We start from the raw sequence: 15,620 nt of genomic DNA, 5'->3' as shown, positions 1-15,620 counted from the left end.
CTGCTTCTTGATCATCCACATGTTTATTGGCTATACCATCCATTTTGAAACATGCTTTAACTTTCCTTAGCACTCTTTACAGTTGGTATTAGTCACAAAAACCTGGCTCCCTATCATGTCTCTCCAAGAAGACAGCATGTCCTCTAGCCCAGGACTGTTTCGTGTCTTCCTCTATGTTCCCTGTCTCAGCCATGCTTGCTGATCTGAAGATTTTATGACAAATCCATGAAAAGTGGGTTATTGAGAGAAATAATGATGTTCTGGAGACAACTGCAGTGTGGGTATGTGGGAGTCTGGCTTTGGCGGCTGCAGGTGTGGGCTGGTTCTGCCAGGTTTATGGGTGGCCCTCTTGTATAACCTCCATTACATCTGTCTCCTCATCTGGAGGGCTATCGTGAGGGTTGGCCAAGAAAATATTAAACAGTTCTGTAGGAAGATGTCTGGCACATAGCAAGTGCTCAGTGAATATAACTGTGATTTTTTCTTGTCCTAGGCTTTGAAATTTGTATCAAACTGAACAAGAGAACATACTGGAATATGTCCCTGGTGAATTTGTCTGAGGCTTCTCAGACTGTGAATCTGTCCCAGTATGGCATTTTTGAATGAATTGGGATATTAAATTGGAATGTAGGGTTTTCAACCCCTTGAAACTGTGGAATTAATGCTATTAAACATTCAGGACATAACAATAAAAAAAACATTCAGGACGGAAGGTTCTCGGGAGAGCCTGCAAGATTGGATGGAAGGGGTAAAGAGAAAACTTTTGATTATTTCCTGATTGTGACTTTCCACCTGGCCTTCCTTTGTTTCCTTCCTCCCTCCCTTCCCCCTCAAGTTTTGAAGCCTTGTCATGAAAATGAATGAAGGATCAAGGAAATCATTGATATATTAGGTTATGTGCATATAGATATTTATAGACTCTTTCAAGTCTTCAACATTTAAAAATCGAATTTACTGTTCTTAGTAAAACATCACTGGTTGATTTCGTTCACATCACTCTATTTTTAGCCTGTACATTTTATAGCTGCAACATGAGGCAAAACCCATTAAAATCTTGACTATTCATTCAGCCTTTCAGATGTGGGTTCTTAGACACTGAATTACAATTGCTGTGGGTCTATGTTAATTTTTGACTAATGAGTTCAAAGACCATCTCTCACTGTTAGTGTTTTCTCTTTATTTCATTAATCCTTAAACATAGGGTTCTTGGTATGTGTCATTTTTGGAGATAGAAAGATTACTAAGATATGGGCCCTCCCTTAAGAATCTTCATCTACTGGATCATAATGATCTATTGTGATAGACTAGTTAGATTTCCAATGATGCATCTGAATACTAACCTCATTAAAAAATACGGAGGAAGTTTTTATTTTGCTAGGAGGGTGTGTGTGTGTGTGTGCGCGGCGTGTGTCTGTGTGTGTGGGTGTGGGTGTGTGTATTTACTACCCCCTAAACAATTTTTTCATGCTTTAACAAACTTTTTAAAAAAGTCCTCAAGTCCAGCTTATAGTTGGGGAGATATGTCCACTTGGGTTTCATATAATATTGTATTACAGTGTTATAGATTCAGTTATTAAAATTTTTAATTTTTTTCCATACTTTTAAATGTAAAAGTCATCTTATACCTCCTAAGTGTTCTTTTATAAAACAAATCCTTTTGTTCTCAGGAAATATTTGTAGAATAGATAAATAAACCCATAGGAAAATTTTAAAGACTCTTAAGTCTCTCACATAATTGAAAACATCTTATCCAGCTACATTATTTACTATTTTATGAACTTTAATAATGTTTATTTAATTTTGGGGGGGTTTGCTTTCCTAGGTGATACATGTTCTTCGCAATTAATGACAATGAAAATTAGTTATTTTCTAAGCGTTATTTCTCTTATTTATGTTTCATGTGCTGTTGCATTGTATAGAGCAAGCTTTCTTACTTCAGCACAATTGACATTTTGGGCTGGAGGATTCTTTGTTGTGGGGGCTGTCTTGTGCATTGTAGGATATTTAGCAGCATCCCTGGCCTCTACCCTCCAGATGCCAATTGGCAACTCCTGTTCCAAAGGTTATGACAACCAAAATTGGTTCCATACATTGCTAAATGTGCCCTGAGAAGCAACGACTGGTCTAGAAGTTCAAAACATTGAGTAAGAGCAACAGGGATAAGGTCATCCCTAATTTGCTTCTGATTTCACAGGGAATAATGCTTCTGGTGTTTTTTTCATTAAATATATCAGTTTAGCATAAGTAGTCTTTATGAGGTCAAGGAAGTAGGACTTTTACTCTTATCTTAAAATAAATAAAATGTAAATTTGCAGTGAGTGCTGATTGATGATAATGCCGGATAAATTCTTTATGGTCAAAAAGAATTATACAATTCAGTAGACCCCTTAGGACCAAGGCTGGGTAGGGAGAGTGTGTGTGTGTGCATGTGTGAATGTGTGTGTGTGTACGTGTGTGTGTGAAGGAGTTGGGTGGGGAGTGTTGTGTAACTCTTGATTCTGGACACTTGTCTCCTAGAAGCCGAGAAGAATTTGTGCTAAGAGAACACAGCCAAGGCTTTTTGCACAGTGAAGGGAATCCAAATGCGGATTATTGCTGTAGCTGAGAGATAGCTCCTAGGTATTCAGGGTAGATGAGTTCTTTAGCCACTCTTTTCAATGATAATTTATTGCTCGTTTTGTTTTTCTGAACTCATTTTATTAGGCTTCTGCTTTCAACATTTCAAATATAACAAAGAAGTTGAGAGTCCCTGTTATTAGCTTCCAAGGGCCTTGAGATGGCTGTCCCTGTGACTGAGGTGACGGTGGCAGGCTTGGCAAAAAGCTGGGAGGTCGTGTTCAAACCTTCAAAACCAGACCGGGGTAGGGGCCACAGACAGACGGCACAGGTGAGGGGAGGCATAAATCCTACTCCTAAGCTGTTTCAAACTCCACTTGGCCTGAATGGGCCTCCCTCCATGGGGGGTTCAGAGGCCCTCCCCCCGCTCCGGGGCTGGCGATTTATGTCCGCTAGCCCAGTGCAGGAGAAAGAGATTACAAATGCTTTCAAAGTGTGCGTGAGGGGGTTGCTGCTGGGTCTGAGCGGTCTGAGACACAGAGCTGAGTCTGTGAGGACCTGGGCTGGTGCCAGCGAAGGGAGTAAGGTGGCCTGAGGAATGGAAGGTCACTGGCCAGTTGGGGGTTGTGATAATTATATCCTTGTTTCCTTGAAGGTACCAGCGTCCTTGATTTTCCAGCTTCAAAGAGAGCTGCCTCTGAAGTAGGGGGACGTTCACACCTGCTCTGCTGCAGTGATTTCTGCCTTCCTGGCTGCAGACTCAACAAGACAACAATACGTCTGTGGACATTTTCAAGGCCGTATTTATACACCAGGCATGGGAAGCTTCTCTTCTACCCTTTCTTCCTAAATGAAAATGAAAAGGTTAGCGTGCCCCGAGAGAATTCAGCAATGAACCCAATTTAATGGTTTTACCTTAAATTCAGATACTTTGTAGGTCAGGCATGCTAAATCATCACACACACACCCTCGTCCCCTCTCCTTCCAATTCTTACACCACCCCAAAGGGGCTATCATAGAACCGGAAGTCTAGTAATTACGGAAGACAGCACTATACGGTACACCTGGAATGTTTGTTTTCCCTTTTTCCTCTCCCATTCATCTCCAGAGAAGCTGTGCCAACAAAAGTTAAGAAGTCTAAGCACGGATCTGACTTTCATATTTTCCTTATGGCACTTAACATTCCCGTGAGACCTTGAGAGAGGAGAGAGGTATTTATTGTTTTAAAATGGGACCCTCTTTGTCTACTGGGCACAATGAATATGTTCTAAAAATGGGATTTCCTCTGACTAAATGTATACTTGCTGCTCCTCATCCCATCTTTCCACTGATCATCCCATTATTAAATGTGTGCAAATTTAAAACCATGTTTTAGGTTAAAAAATTCCATTTGTTAAAGATGGGATGACTGGTTTCTGGCACTTGAAACCTTCCCAAGAATTAGACTGGATATTACACGTAACCTCTTAGATCCTGTGCTCCGATGTTTCTCTGGCTGCCACCAGCTCTGCGGACCAAACCTTCCTTCTCTAGGCAAAAGCAGTTGCTGGTCAAAGCCTTTCTAAGAAATTAGAAAGAGGGAAATATTGTCTATTTTTCTAGTAAGTTCTTGTTCTGACCTTGACAGTGATTGATTGGGCTTTCACATACAAAATATTCCCTCTTTTTAACTTTTACTCTAAGATTGTACAAATACACACTGTTATGTTGATGAATTCCCAATTTAGTGACATAACTAAATAACTAGAATCTTCCCTCATTGAAACATATATTCTCTCCCCCACACTCTTCTCTCTGTCTTGCTCTCTTCCCCCCCCTCCTTCCCTCTCCTTCTCTTTCTCTCTCTATCTCAATTGTGCTGAGTTTCCCACTTCCTAAGTCATGGGTAATGACTGCTATGACTCCATCCTCCAAAGTCAGCTCCTACCTGTCACCTGGGACCCTGGGATTCTGAGCTCTTGCTTGTGATTTAATAACGAGACCCAATGGAGCAGCCCAGGTGCTGTATCTCATACCCTTACTGATTGCCAAGGGAACATTTAATCTGTTGACTTTATGCAGTTATGCTAGTCTGGCAAACATACCTGGAGCTGTAAATTATTTAGATGTTTAATTTATTTGGTGTAGAAGGAGCTCTCTTATACCTTAGTTATCTAATAGCAGAAGATGAAAAACCACTTTGTTTGCAAATCATAAAAACTTTAACAGATCGTACCTTAAAGAGTAAAACAGACTTCCCTGACTTTAAAGGTATAACAGGGGTCCAAACAAGCATTGTTAACACATTATCCCCTAAGATAAAAATTATGGCATAAATCTGGTTAGGTTAGAAGTGAAATGTGAAACAAAGGCCTTCCATTAGATAATAACAGACAGCTAGTCTGAAGCGAACACAAAAATAGACTATAACTGAGGGGTCAGGAGTGGACAGCAGGGGCCTTTGCCAGAGGGCCCCCTCCCCGTTACAATGTACTTCCTGATGACCCAAGGAAGGAGATATTTAAAAGCCCAGGTAATGATATAACTCAACCCTATTAGTATGCAAAATTACTACCTAATAGTGAAACATGCCATTGTTTTATTTATTCTTCGACCTCATACTTAGTACATTATCATTAAAACAGAAATTCAGCACATGTTTCATTAAAATAGAAACAACAAAAATAAATGGTCTCATGGAGCAACCACTGTCGCATCATAGGGTGGGAGCCCCTCCCCTCCAACCGTTTCATTCACTCCCCATGAGAAAGGGTTGATCCGAAGCAAAAATAAACATAATCTATAGTAACACAAAAATATAAACGATAGGAGTACAAAAATTCTGTATACAAAAATTTTGTAAAATTTTCTTTTACAATGCCTTGCTTTAAAGGTCCTTCTGGAATCAGGTGACTTTATTGGGCTTTCATTTATCGTCACGCAAATACATTAAAATTTTTTGTTTAGCAATGGGAGACAGCAGGGTTTTAGCTAAGAACACCGGTTCTGCAGTCCAGCTGCCTGGGTTTGAATTCTTGACTTTTATTAGCTGTGTGACATTGGAGAAGTTATTTAACTTTTCTGCACCTCAGTTTTCTCATTTGTGAAATAGGGATATTATCTTTCTCATGGAGTTTTTGTGTGGTGAAGTACATTGCCATGACACGTAAATGCTCAATAAATGTTAAATTATTGCTGTTAATCATTTCCTACGTGCTTTGGACTCATTTCCTCATTTCCTTACAATAAAGAATGCTATGAAGCAGTTATTACTTCCATTTTGCTAAAGAGGAAAATTTACCCCTAGACCCAACATTGAACCAAGCAGAGCCCCATTGGAACTCAGGTCAGTAAGTCTCTGTGGCAGGTCTGGATCCCCAGGAGGGGACTCTGAGAAAGATCCTGGGGCGGGCCGTTTACGGAGGAGTGCTCACGGGCGACATCTATGGGCCACGGGAGAAGCTGCACCTCTCCCCCCCACACTGGGAGCTGAGGCACTGACTCGGCCCCTCCGATTTGAACCCCATTGAGGCAGAGGGTTGGCCATTAACCAGCCACTCCATGGAATCTGCAGTCCTTAGACATAGGCTGCCCCGGAAGTGGGGTGGCTTTGGGCAAAGCAGCTCTCTTCATCCAAAAGCTCTCTCCTGAGAGGGTCGGAACTGAAGAACTGTCAGCAGCCAACCCTCAAGGCAGCTGGGGGCATATGCACTTCAGTCTCGAGGAGGCAATCTGCGCAGGGTACCACGAGGTCCACACCTCCCTGCAGTTTAGGAAGGCATTCAAGGTCAACTCATGGTCCGTGGCAGTTGTGATCACTGCTCTTTTGCCCAGAGGTCCACACCTCCCTGCAGTTTAGGAAGGCATTCAAGGTCAACTCATGGTCCGTGGCAGTTGTGATCACTGCTTCTTTTGCCCAGAATCTCTCAGACCCCATTCGCGCTGGGGAGTCAAGAAAGACCAAGGACGGATTGTCTCTGTGAACGACAGAAGGTGCTTGGGGACTTGAAACAAACACAGCAGCTGCTGACCAGCACCAAAACCAAGTAAATCACTGAGGGGCCCTGGCTGCCGTGGCTTACATTCTCTTTATAACTGGCTCAAAGGTAGGTCACTTAAAGATGCTTCAGTAGCCCAAATGTTAAAAAATCCAATCCCTTTCTAGCAAGCACTTTTTGTGGTGTTTACATCATAATCCATAGGCTAAAACCACAGAATTTTAAAATCAGAAGGGGCCTAAGAGAGCCACCTCCTTAATTTGGGCTGGGTGGAGGGGAGTGAGTTTGTCAAGGTCATATAGTAAGTTAATAGTTACACACAATGGGATTGGGACCATAAGCATGAAAAACTGATATCTCAAGTAGTCTAGCAGTTTGCCAACTGCAAAGAAATTGTAAAAACAAATTCTTGGCTGAAAACTTGAAAGGATAGGTTTGGAATGTTATCTTAATGCACATTACAATCTTGAAGTTTCTTGCCATATCCTAGATAGAGTACTGTGTTTATATTTTATTCATTTCCATGCAAAATGGCTTCTAAAAGTAAATGCCAAGAATTCTCACTGACATTGTTTGGTGCATGTTTCTTTGATTATATTTTGCTTCTTTTCTGGCAATACAATATTTTATGATTAAAAGATGCTTCTCCTCCTAGCACTATAGTTTTTCCCCATATAATTGAAACAATTCCATAAATACTGGATGGTTTTGGAAATGTTTAAAGAACCTATTTCAGATTTGAGGGTAAAGTCTTATCTTTAAAATTACTTTCGCAGAACATATCAGACACATAGAGCTGTCAGGTTTAAACTGTACCACCAATTTTATGTTAACTTATTATCTAAAGTGGAATTCTCTGGCACATGGATATATTCAGAACCACAAAGATTACTACTTAGCCAAAAAAAAAAGAAAGGGCTTTTAATTTTTCATTACCTCCTCACTATACTACCTGGCTAGAGTTAGACGTTTAAAATCCCATATGATCGTTCAGCTTTTCAGAGATGTTAACCCTTAATTTTCCATCAGAAAACCTTCTGGACAATATCTGAAGAATAGCGGCAGTTAAATATCAGAGTTCAGAGTGTGGACTCAGGATCCATACTGCAATGGGTCAAAGTTCAGCTTCACCAGCTCTACAACTTTGGGCAAGTTATTGAGCCTCTGTAAAATGGGAATCGTATTAGCACTTGGCTCTCGTGTTTGTCATAAGGATTAAATGAGATAATACATGTGAAATGCTTAGGACAGTGTCTATACACAACAGTGCTCGGTTGACACCATATCACTAGAATTTGCTTTTTAAACTACGGAGGATGGAACTTTTACGAAGACAGTGAAAGATGCAAATTTAAAGTTAGGGATGAAAAGATGAAAATCTAAAGACTAGTGATCATGTTAAATTTTTGATTCTTACAGTGGAACTCTTGGGTAAAACAGAGTCATAATCCTAGATAGACCATAAATTTTGATTCTAAAGATTCATTCCACAACCTGATATACATAATAAAGGAGACAGTAAATGCTCAATTTTTAACCAGAAGAAATTTGGCTCTGGAAGCCAAAGAACAATGTTCTAATAGTGAGCTCTAGAAAATCATTCTCAACTGATAGCAAAATGGAAGCACGCCGGTCTTACTTGCCATTACATGCCCAGTATTTTGCATGCTGCCACATACGAGGAATTTAATATGTGTGGAATGACTGACTGGTTGATTGTAAGAGGCAATGCTCTTTAATTCTTGGAACTTTAGAGTTTGAAGGGACTGCTTATGATATGATCTGCTTATGATATGTCACAAATAAGGAGCCAGAGAACACATGACTTAAAACTAATTATGTGGTTAGTTGTTAACAGAACTGGGATCCAAAATGTTGACTCTCTGGCTTGGATACTCAAATAAGTCATTGTCTTCTGTAGTTAGTGTGTCCTTAGAAAGACCATTCTCTTGAGATATCCATGGGGTAAAGAGTGGAAGGAGTTGTTGTATGAGCAAATAATCTGGAGAACTGCTGACTTAAACAAATTAAACTGTGGATCGCCCCAGGGAGATATAGTACTCTATGCAGCATTTTTGAAAAGGGTTTGATCATAACACCCCCTTTGAAGGGAACATCTTTGGGAACGGGTAGTTTATGAAACACAAAGAGAGAACACAGGAGAAGACTGACAAGTGGGCTTCAACAAATACTTATTAAACACCTACTACACACACAAATCATGATGGGAATTATACAAAAAGTTAAGGTGAGTTAGACACGAAAGCGTTCCTGGGGTCTTTAATGAGAGAGGGCAAGAGGAATGGGGGGGGGTGGGGGGGCTTAAGAAAAGGCACATATAATCTTGGTCTGTGAATTTGATAATCATCATGAGACAGGACCAAAGAAAATGCTACTAAAATTCAAAAGAGGAGAATCAGGCTAGAGCTCCATGGAAGAAATAACATTTGAGATGAATCTTGAGGGGTGGGTGTGAGTTCCTTTAGTAAAAGTTCTGCTAGTTTTTGTTTATCTGAAAGTGTCTTCACTTTATTCTCATTCATAAAATATAGCTTTTCTGGATACGCAGTGGACAGTTATTTCCTTTCAATGCTTTGAATATACTATTCCACTGTCTCCTTGCATTTACTGTCGTTATTGATAATTCCGCTAAGAGTCTAATTGTCATTCCTTTGTAGGTGATGCTTCTTTTCTCCCAAGCTGTTTTTAAGATTTTCTCATTGTCTTTGGTGTTCTCCAATTTCCCTATAAACATGTCTAGGGCATAAACTTCTTTTTAATTTATCCTGCTAGGGAGAGGCTGTATTTCCTAAATCTGTGGATTTAGGTCTTTTTGTCATTTCTGAAAAATTCTCAGCCACTGTTTCTTCAAATATATCTCTTCCATTTTCTCTATCCTCTCCCTCCAAAACTCCAATTAAATGTGTATTAGAACTTTCCATTTTCACTTCTGTGTCTTTAACCTTCCCCTTCATACTGCCATTCCTTTTTTCCCATGCAACATTCTGCATATTTTCTGCAGGTAGTTCTTCAGTTCACCAATGACCTACCTCTTCAGATATTTAACATGTTCATCAAATGTTTACTTCTAACCATTTTATTTTCATTTCTAGGGGTTCTTTTATTATTTTTTTTCCAAATCTACCTGGTCATCCCAGAGAGGCTTTTGTTGCTTGCTTCTCTTTGGTATTTCACCTTATTTCTTTAAATTCTTCATAGGTACTGATTCTGTGTTAGAAAGGCAGCAAAACATAGTGGTGGAGAGTGCAGACTCTAGAATCAAATTGCCGAGATCCAAACTGTAACATTACTACCTAAGTAAGGTTGACCTGGGACAATTTACTTAATCTCTTTGTGCCTCAGTCTTTTCATTTCTAAAATGGGGGTGATAATAATACTTGCTTCATAGAATTGTTTTGAGAATTAAGTAAGTTAAAATTTGGGGAAAAAAATCTTTGCAGTGATGCCTAGCACTTAATCATTGCTTTGTACACTTTTGGAAGTTAAAAAATATATGCTGTATCTGAGAATTCCAAGATTCAAAGTTCTTGGGTTCTAAACTGGATGTGTGTTTTTCTGCCAACTGTCTCTCTCTCTCTCAATGGCCTGCCTCCTTCTGTGCTTGTTCATCTTGGATTTGAACTCGGACATGGATCTTATTGGCCTTCTACTGTGAAGATTTTTTTCTGCTTCTGTTGGGAGGCAGAGGGAAAATACCAGCCTGAAACCTTCTACCCCTTCTGGAGTGTCCTGGCCTAATGCTGAAATCTTAGATTCTTGGAGTCCCTACCTTCTGATGCTTTAAAGCTTCCTACAGTGCTACATTCGCCCTCAGGACAACCCATTTTCTTATTTTCCTAACACTTTGACTCCCAGTTCTAGCTTCAACTCACTTTTGGGGGAAGAGCTGTTCTTAGACAATTCCATTACTGCTTACAAGTCCAACAATGCATTTTAAAAATGATTCTGTTCTTTAGTGATTGTAAGGCCTTCAGGGTATCTGGTGATCTACACGGCCTGAAGCTGCTCCTCCTTTGCATCAGTCAGAATTGGCCACCTGATGCTGCAGTCACAAACAGCCCCCAAACATCAGTGGCTTAGAAAAACAAAAGTGTAGTTCCTAGAGCCTCTGCTCCAGGTCATACTTACACAGGGACTCGGGCTGATGGAGTTTTGCCTATCTGAACATCATCAGAACCTGTGGGAGAGAAAATATGGTCAGTCATACAGTGGCTGTTCAGGACTTCCATCTAGAAGTTATGTCATTTCCACTCACATATTTTTTTTAATTTAATTTTTTTAAAGATTTTATTTGACAGAGAGACACACAGCGAGAAAGGGAACACAAGCAGGGGGAGTGGGAGCGGGGGAAAGCATGCTTCCCATGGAGCAGGGAGCCCGATGTGGGACTCGATCCCAGCACCCTGGGATCATGACCTGAGCCAAAGGCAGACGCTTAACGATTGAGCTACCCAGGCGCCCTCTGCTCACATATAATTGACCAAAGCAAGTCATAGGGCCACATGTAACTCCAAGGAAGTGTTTAGGAAGGGGAACAGGAAGTTATCAGTGGACAGCACTAATAATTACTATGTGCTTTTTCTCACCTAAAATTATAAATATTCTTATGTTCTTATACAGACTTGGCAAGTATTTTTAAGAACGTTATTATGAAAATCTCAAACATAAAAATGTAAAAAACAATAGCATATAATATACATCCAATTTTGAATGTCTATATAATAGTCCAGATGGGAGGATTCAAACAAATTTTTTCATGAAATATTTCAAATATATGAAATTTAAAATGTTGAGAGTTTTTTTTAATATTTATTTAATTATTTGATAGAGAGAGCACAAGCAGGGGGAGTGGCAGGCAGAGGCAGAGGGAGAAGCAGGCTTCCCGCTGAGTAGGGAGCCCGATGTGGGGCTCGAACCCAGGATCCTGGGATCATGACCTGAGCTGAAGGCAGTCACTTAACCAACTAAGCCACCCAGGCGCCCCTAAAATGTTGAGAGTTTTTTTATTATAAAAGTAATATATGCTTATCATTAAAAAATTTTAAATATAAAAAATTAAAGAAGAATGAGCAGAATTTTAATAGACGTGCATTCCAAATGGAAGGGAAACTACCAGCAAGGAGTGTGAGATAGGAGAGTAGAGGGAATATTTGCAGAAAAGCAGTTAGTTTAGTAAAATGATAACCCATCCCATCAAATGGAGGGCTCAGAATGCCAGGCTGGAGCTTTATTCAGTAGGGCATGAAGGCCACTGAAAAAAATTTCAGTAGAAAAACAACATAAATTCAATCCAGCCTTTACTGGGTACCTCCTATGTACCAGGTACTGTGTTAGGCACTGGGATATAAAAATGAATAAAATACAGTCCTCACCATCTAGTAATATGACTGAAAACATAACCAGGAAGATTGAGCTAGACCATCACAGGAGTGACCAGACACCAATGTGAAGTAACCAACTTTGAAGCTACTGTAATGGTTCAGGTAAGAGCTCAGGAGGGCCAGAATGAGGGCACTGGCAATGGGGATGGAAAGGAAGGAGTGGATTGAGAGATCTTATGGAGGTCGCATCTGGAGAATATTCTAATTACCCAGATGTGGGAAGAAAGGGAAGGGAAAGACCCAGAGATCATTTGAAGATTGTAAACACAAAGAAGAGGGAGAACAGCACCATTAATAGAAATGGAAACACCAGGGGCCCTGGGTGGTTCAGTTGGTTAAGCATCTGACTCTTGATTTCAGCTCAGGTCGTGATCTCAGGATCTTGAGATCAAGTCCCACCTCAGGCTCCATGCTGCCTGCTTAAGATTCTCTCTCTCCCTCTACCTCTCCTTCTGCCCCTTCCCCCACCCCACCCCCTCATGCATGCTTTCTCTCTCTCTCTAAAAAAAAGGAAATAGAAACACCAGGAAGAGAGTTTGGTTTGGGGGGAAAGACGATGACTTTGGTTGTACACATACTGAATTTGAGATTCCATGAGTATATCCTGGAGGAGGTATCCAGCCGGAAGTTGGATTTATGAAAACAGAACCGGGGGAAGTTGGAAATCAGAGTCCTTGGCACAGCAGTCATGGTTTATACCATTTGCAAGGAAGAGTGCTGCAAACCACCCCTACCCCTCAAACACACACTTTTTAAATTGCTGGGTATACATGTGAAAATCACATGACCATCCTTAAAGGAGAGTGAAGCACAAAACTATTCCTCCATCCAAAAATCTTGTCCTGTCGCGATGAACAAAATTCCGTCCATACAGATCCATTCTTCTGTGTCTTGGGAGCTTTTTAGTCTTCGGTGTCCCCAGTTACAATGTAGATATCCCCAAATAATCTTTGGACCTTGATCAGAAAATACCTGACCCAGCATGGGCTTATCCCAGCTAGTGACAGCGGGAATTAGGTTGAAGTGGTGTGGAGGTTAATCTCCTTCTCAGGAGATCAGGAAGAGGCAGCAGGACTCTGACTAGAAAATGATCTGGCAACAGACAGAACCACCTTTAAGAATCTCCCGAGGCCCAGTTGCCGGACATGCGCAGGTGCGCGCACGTGCGCGCACACACGCACATGTGTTTACCAAATGTATATGGCAGGAACGTAGCATAAAGTTCAGCGGGGACAAGTCAACACTGTAACTTGGTTTGACAGTTACAATGTTTATATGTCAGGTTGGTTAACTAGAATATTATACTGGTTCCCTTTCCCTTCATTCAAATAGACTTGCAGACTTTGCAATGGTTTGCCTGGAAGATTTGGGCAGAGCTAAAAAAATTGGTTGCAGCCTCTCTGCGTAAAATTTTGCACCTTGGTACTCGATGCAACCAAACGCTTAAAAAATGGCTAAGATGGTAAATTTTACATGAATTTTACTACAATTTTTAAAAACGTCTTTGAATTAAATACAAAATAATTTTGTTCTGAGTATTCTGATGTATGGATGTCATAATAAGAAATAAACATAACATTTATGATCTTAAAAAAAGTTTTGTGCCTTGAGGGACCATGAAGGGTGGTCTGGAAAGGGAGGGTCCAGGGAGGATGTCTTTGACACCTAGGAAAAGAGATCCACCTCAGGAAGGAGAGCAGAATCATCTAAATGGGGATCTTCTCCCTGCTTCTTGGCAGTGCCTAGATAGGCAGCGTCTAGTGGGGAGGGGCTGCATGAGCTCCTAAGGGAGGCCCGATCCCAGCCTTGCCAATGAGGAACAGAGGGCAAGGATTTAACCTCTTTTGTACATCACTACTTATCAGCTCCTAGAGCCAGACTTGGCACATGGTAGGTGTTCAATAAATATTTGTGGAACAAATGAATAATGATGATAAGGCAGGGCCTTGGTGTTGCATAAGACCTCTAGATTTCTGCACAAGCCTCTGGGTTGAAAAGAGGGAGGTGGATAGTTTCCTTTCACACAAGCCTGGCAGGATGGGGATTTGGAATCAGAATTCGGTGGATTTAAGGAAAATAATAGTGACATATTACACATCTGATAGGCAACTTTTAAAAAAACTGACTATTCCCCTGCGTCCTTTCCCATATGTTATGTAACATATTATGTTTGCAAATAAATTATGGTTGTAATTACATACATTACACAAATAGTAGATGTAGATCAAAACACAATAAATGTTTATTTACTAGTGGATAAAGAATTTTCAACACTAGCACGAGCAGTGTAAGAGCTATATTTCTGAGTGGAAGTACAAAAGCTTTCCCCAGGTGGGATCCCTCAAGAATCAGACACCCTGCCCAGGGGCAGCCATGGGTATGAGTCAAGTCTAGGATGAACCAGGAGGGCACCTGTCTCATGCAGGCCTTGAGGCCAGGGAGGAGTCATATGTGCAGTGGAGAGGGTTGGAGGGTGAATTCAGGGGACCTGGCTCCCACTCCTAGCCCTGTCACTGCATGGTCTCTGGTTAGTCCTTCAACCTCTCCTGCCAAACAAGGGTTGGGTTTGATGGTCCCTAAGACAGGGCTGGGGCTCAATCTGTACACACTTTGAAGAAACTACCCCGATGTCTATGGACTGTGTCATCTGACTGGTCTGGTATCTACGATACGGTGGTTAAATATTTTCAAAGTCATCCTCACTGTAAGGTCCCTTCCATGTGAGGAGAAATCTCTTGCAGGTCTGTGGAAGACAGGCCATTTGGCTTTCCAGAAGCAGACGAGTCACAGGCACTCCTCCAAAGCATCAACTGATCTGATTAAGAATAGTACTCCTGATGACCCCGGGAGCAGTTGCCATGAGCCACACAACACGGACTGCTTATCCTGGCTCTATGCTCCAATTTTCCATTTTCCACCATCCTCTAACTTTTCTCCCTCTACTGTAAAGTTATATGTCCCTTGGCTCCAAAACACGTGGACATCTTCCCACTGATGTGGAAAATAACGGAAGGCTTGAACCCAGAGCACCTGAGGTTCTCCCGTGGTGCCTCACTGCTCCTCTTAGGAAGAAAACAAAACACAAAGAAAAGTTGCTGAGGTAAGACACTGCCTGGCAGCCAGAAACAGCCTGTGTTCTCTCATGGCTCCGTCCCTTGTATTCTACCTGGAAAATCCTCTCTATACCCTTTCTCTGGATGAGCTTCTACCCACCCTTCAGTGACCCAACCTATAGTTATTTTACTTCTATAATATTTGTTACCCCTCCCCCAACTGTTCTAGAACTTACCGTTTTGTGATGTAAGTATTATTTATAAATCTACTTCCCAACTAGAACTCTTTAAGGGCAGAAATTGGGTTTTGTTCTCTGTGTCCAATTGCCCAGCACAACACCTGGCATGGAGAAGTCAGATGCATGAGAAATGTCATTCATGTCCTAAATAACACTAAACCCCACTGCCTCCCCGCCCCACCCCATAGCTAAGTGAACCAGGAACGCACGTGTCACCCTTGATCTGGACACATCAGATTTGCTTACAGAATTCTGAACTTAAGAGTCATAAGGGCTAGGAGGCAGACAGTATGGCCACTGGGAGGTCACATAAAACTGTGACTTCCAAAATCCAACCTTGAGGTAAGAACTTCGGTGCAGGAAGTTTGTTTGGGAGGTCATACAAGGAAGTAC

The 15,620-nt window shown here is 41.2% G+C and overlaps 1 protein-coding gene and 1 long non-coding RNA gene across 2 annotated transcripts in view; one reads left to right on the top strand and one right to left on the bottom strand.

The window, feature by feature from the left end:
• Positions 1-2,691: 2,691 nt before the first annotated feature.
• Positions 2,692-15,328, bottom strand: LOC113914138. Its single transcript, XR_003517390.2, has 3 exons — positions 15,225-15,328; positions 10,683-10,731; positions 2,692-3,402 (listed from the first exon to the last, which is right to left on the bottom strand). It is a non-coding gene; the product is annotated as an uncharacterized LOC113914138 (long non-coding RNA).
• Positions 6,623-15,620, top strand: part of WT1 (WT1 transcription factor) — a 97,314-nt gene continuing 88,316 nt past the window's right edge. Inside the window, exon 1 of the mRNA XM_035722783.1 lies at positions 6,623-6,641. The gene's annotated coding sequence lies outside the window, so the exon portion shown is untranslated. The remainder of the gene's footprint in view (positions 6,642-15,620) is intronic.

Source organism: Zalophus californianus, chromosome 11 (genome assembly GCF_009762305.2).
Source record: "Zalophus californianus isolate mZalCal1 chromosome 11, mZalCal1.pri.v2, whole genome shotgun sequence".
Classification (NCBI taxonomy): domain Eukaryota; kingdom Metazoa; phylum Chordata; class Mammalia; order Carnivora; family Otariidae; genus Zalophus; species Zalophus californianus.
The sequence above is the reverse complement of the archived record's forward strand: the minus strand, read 5'-3'. Positions and strand labels throughout refer to the sequence as shown.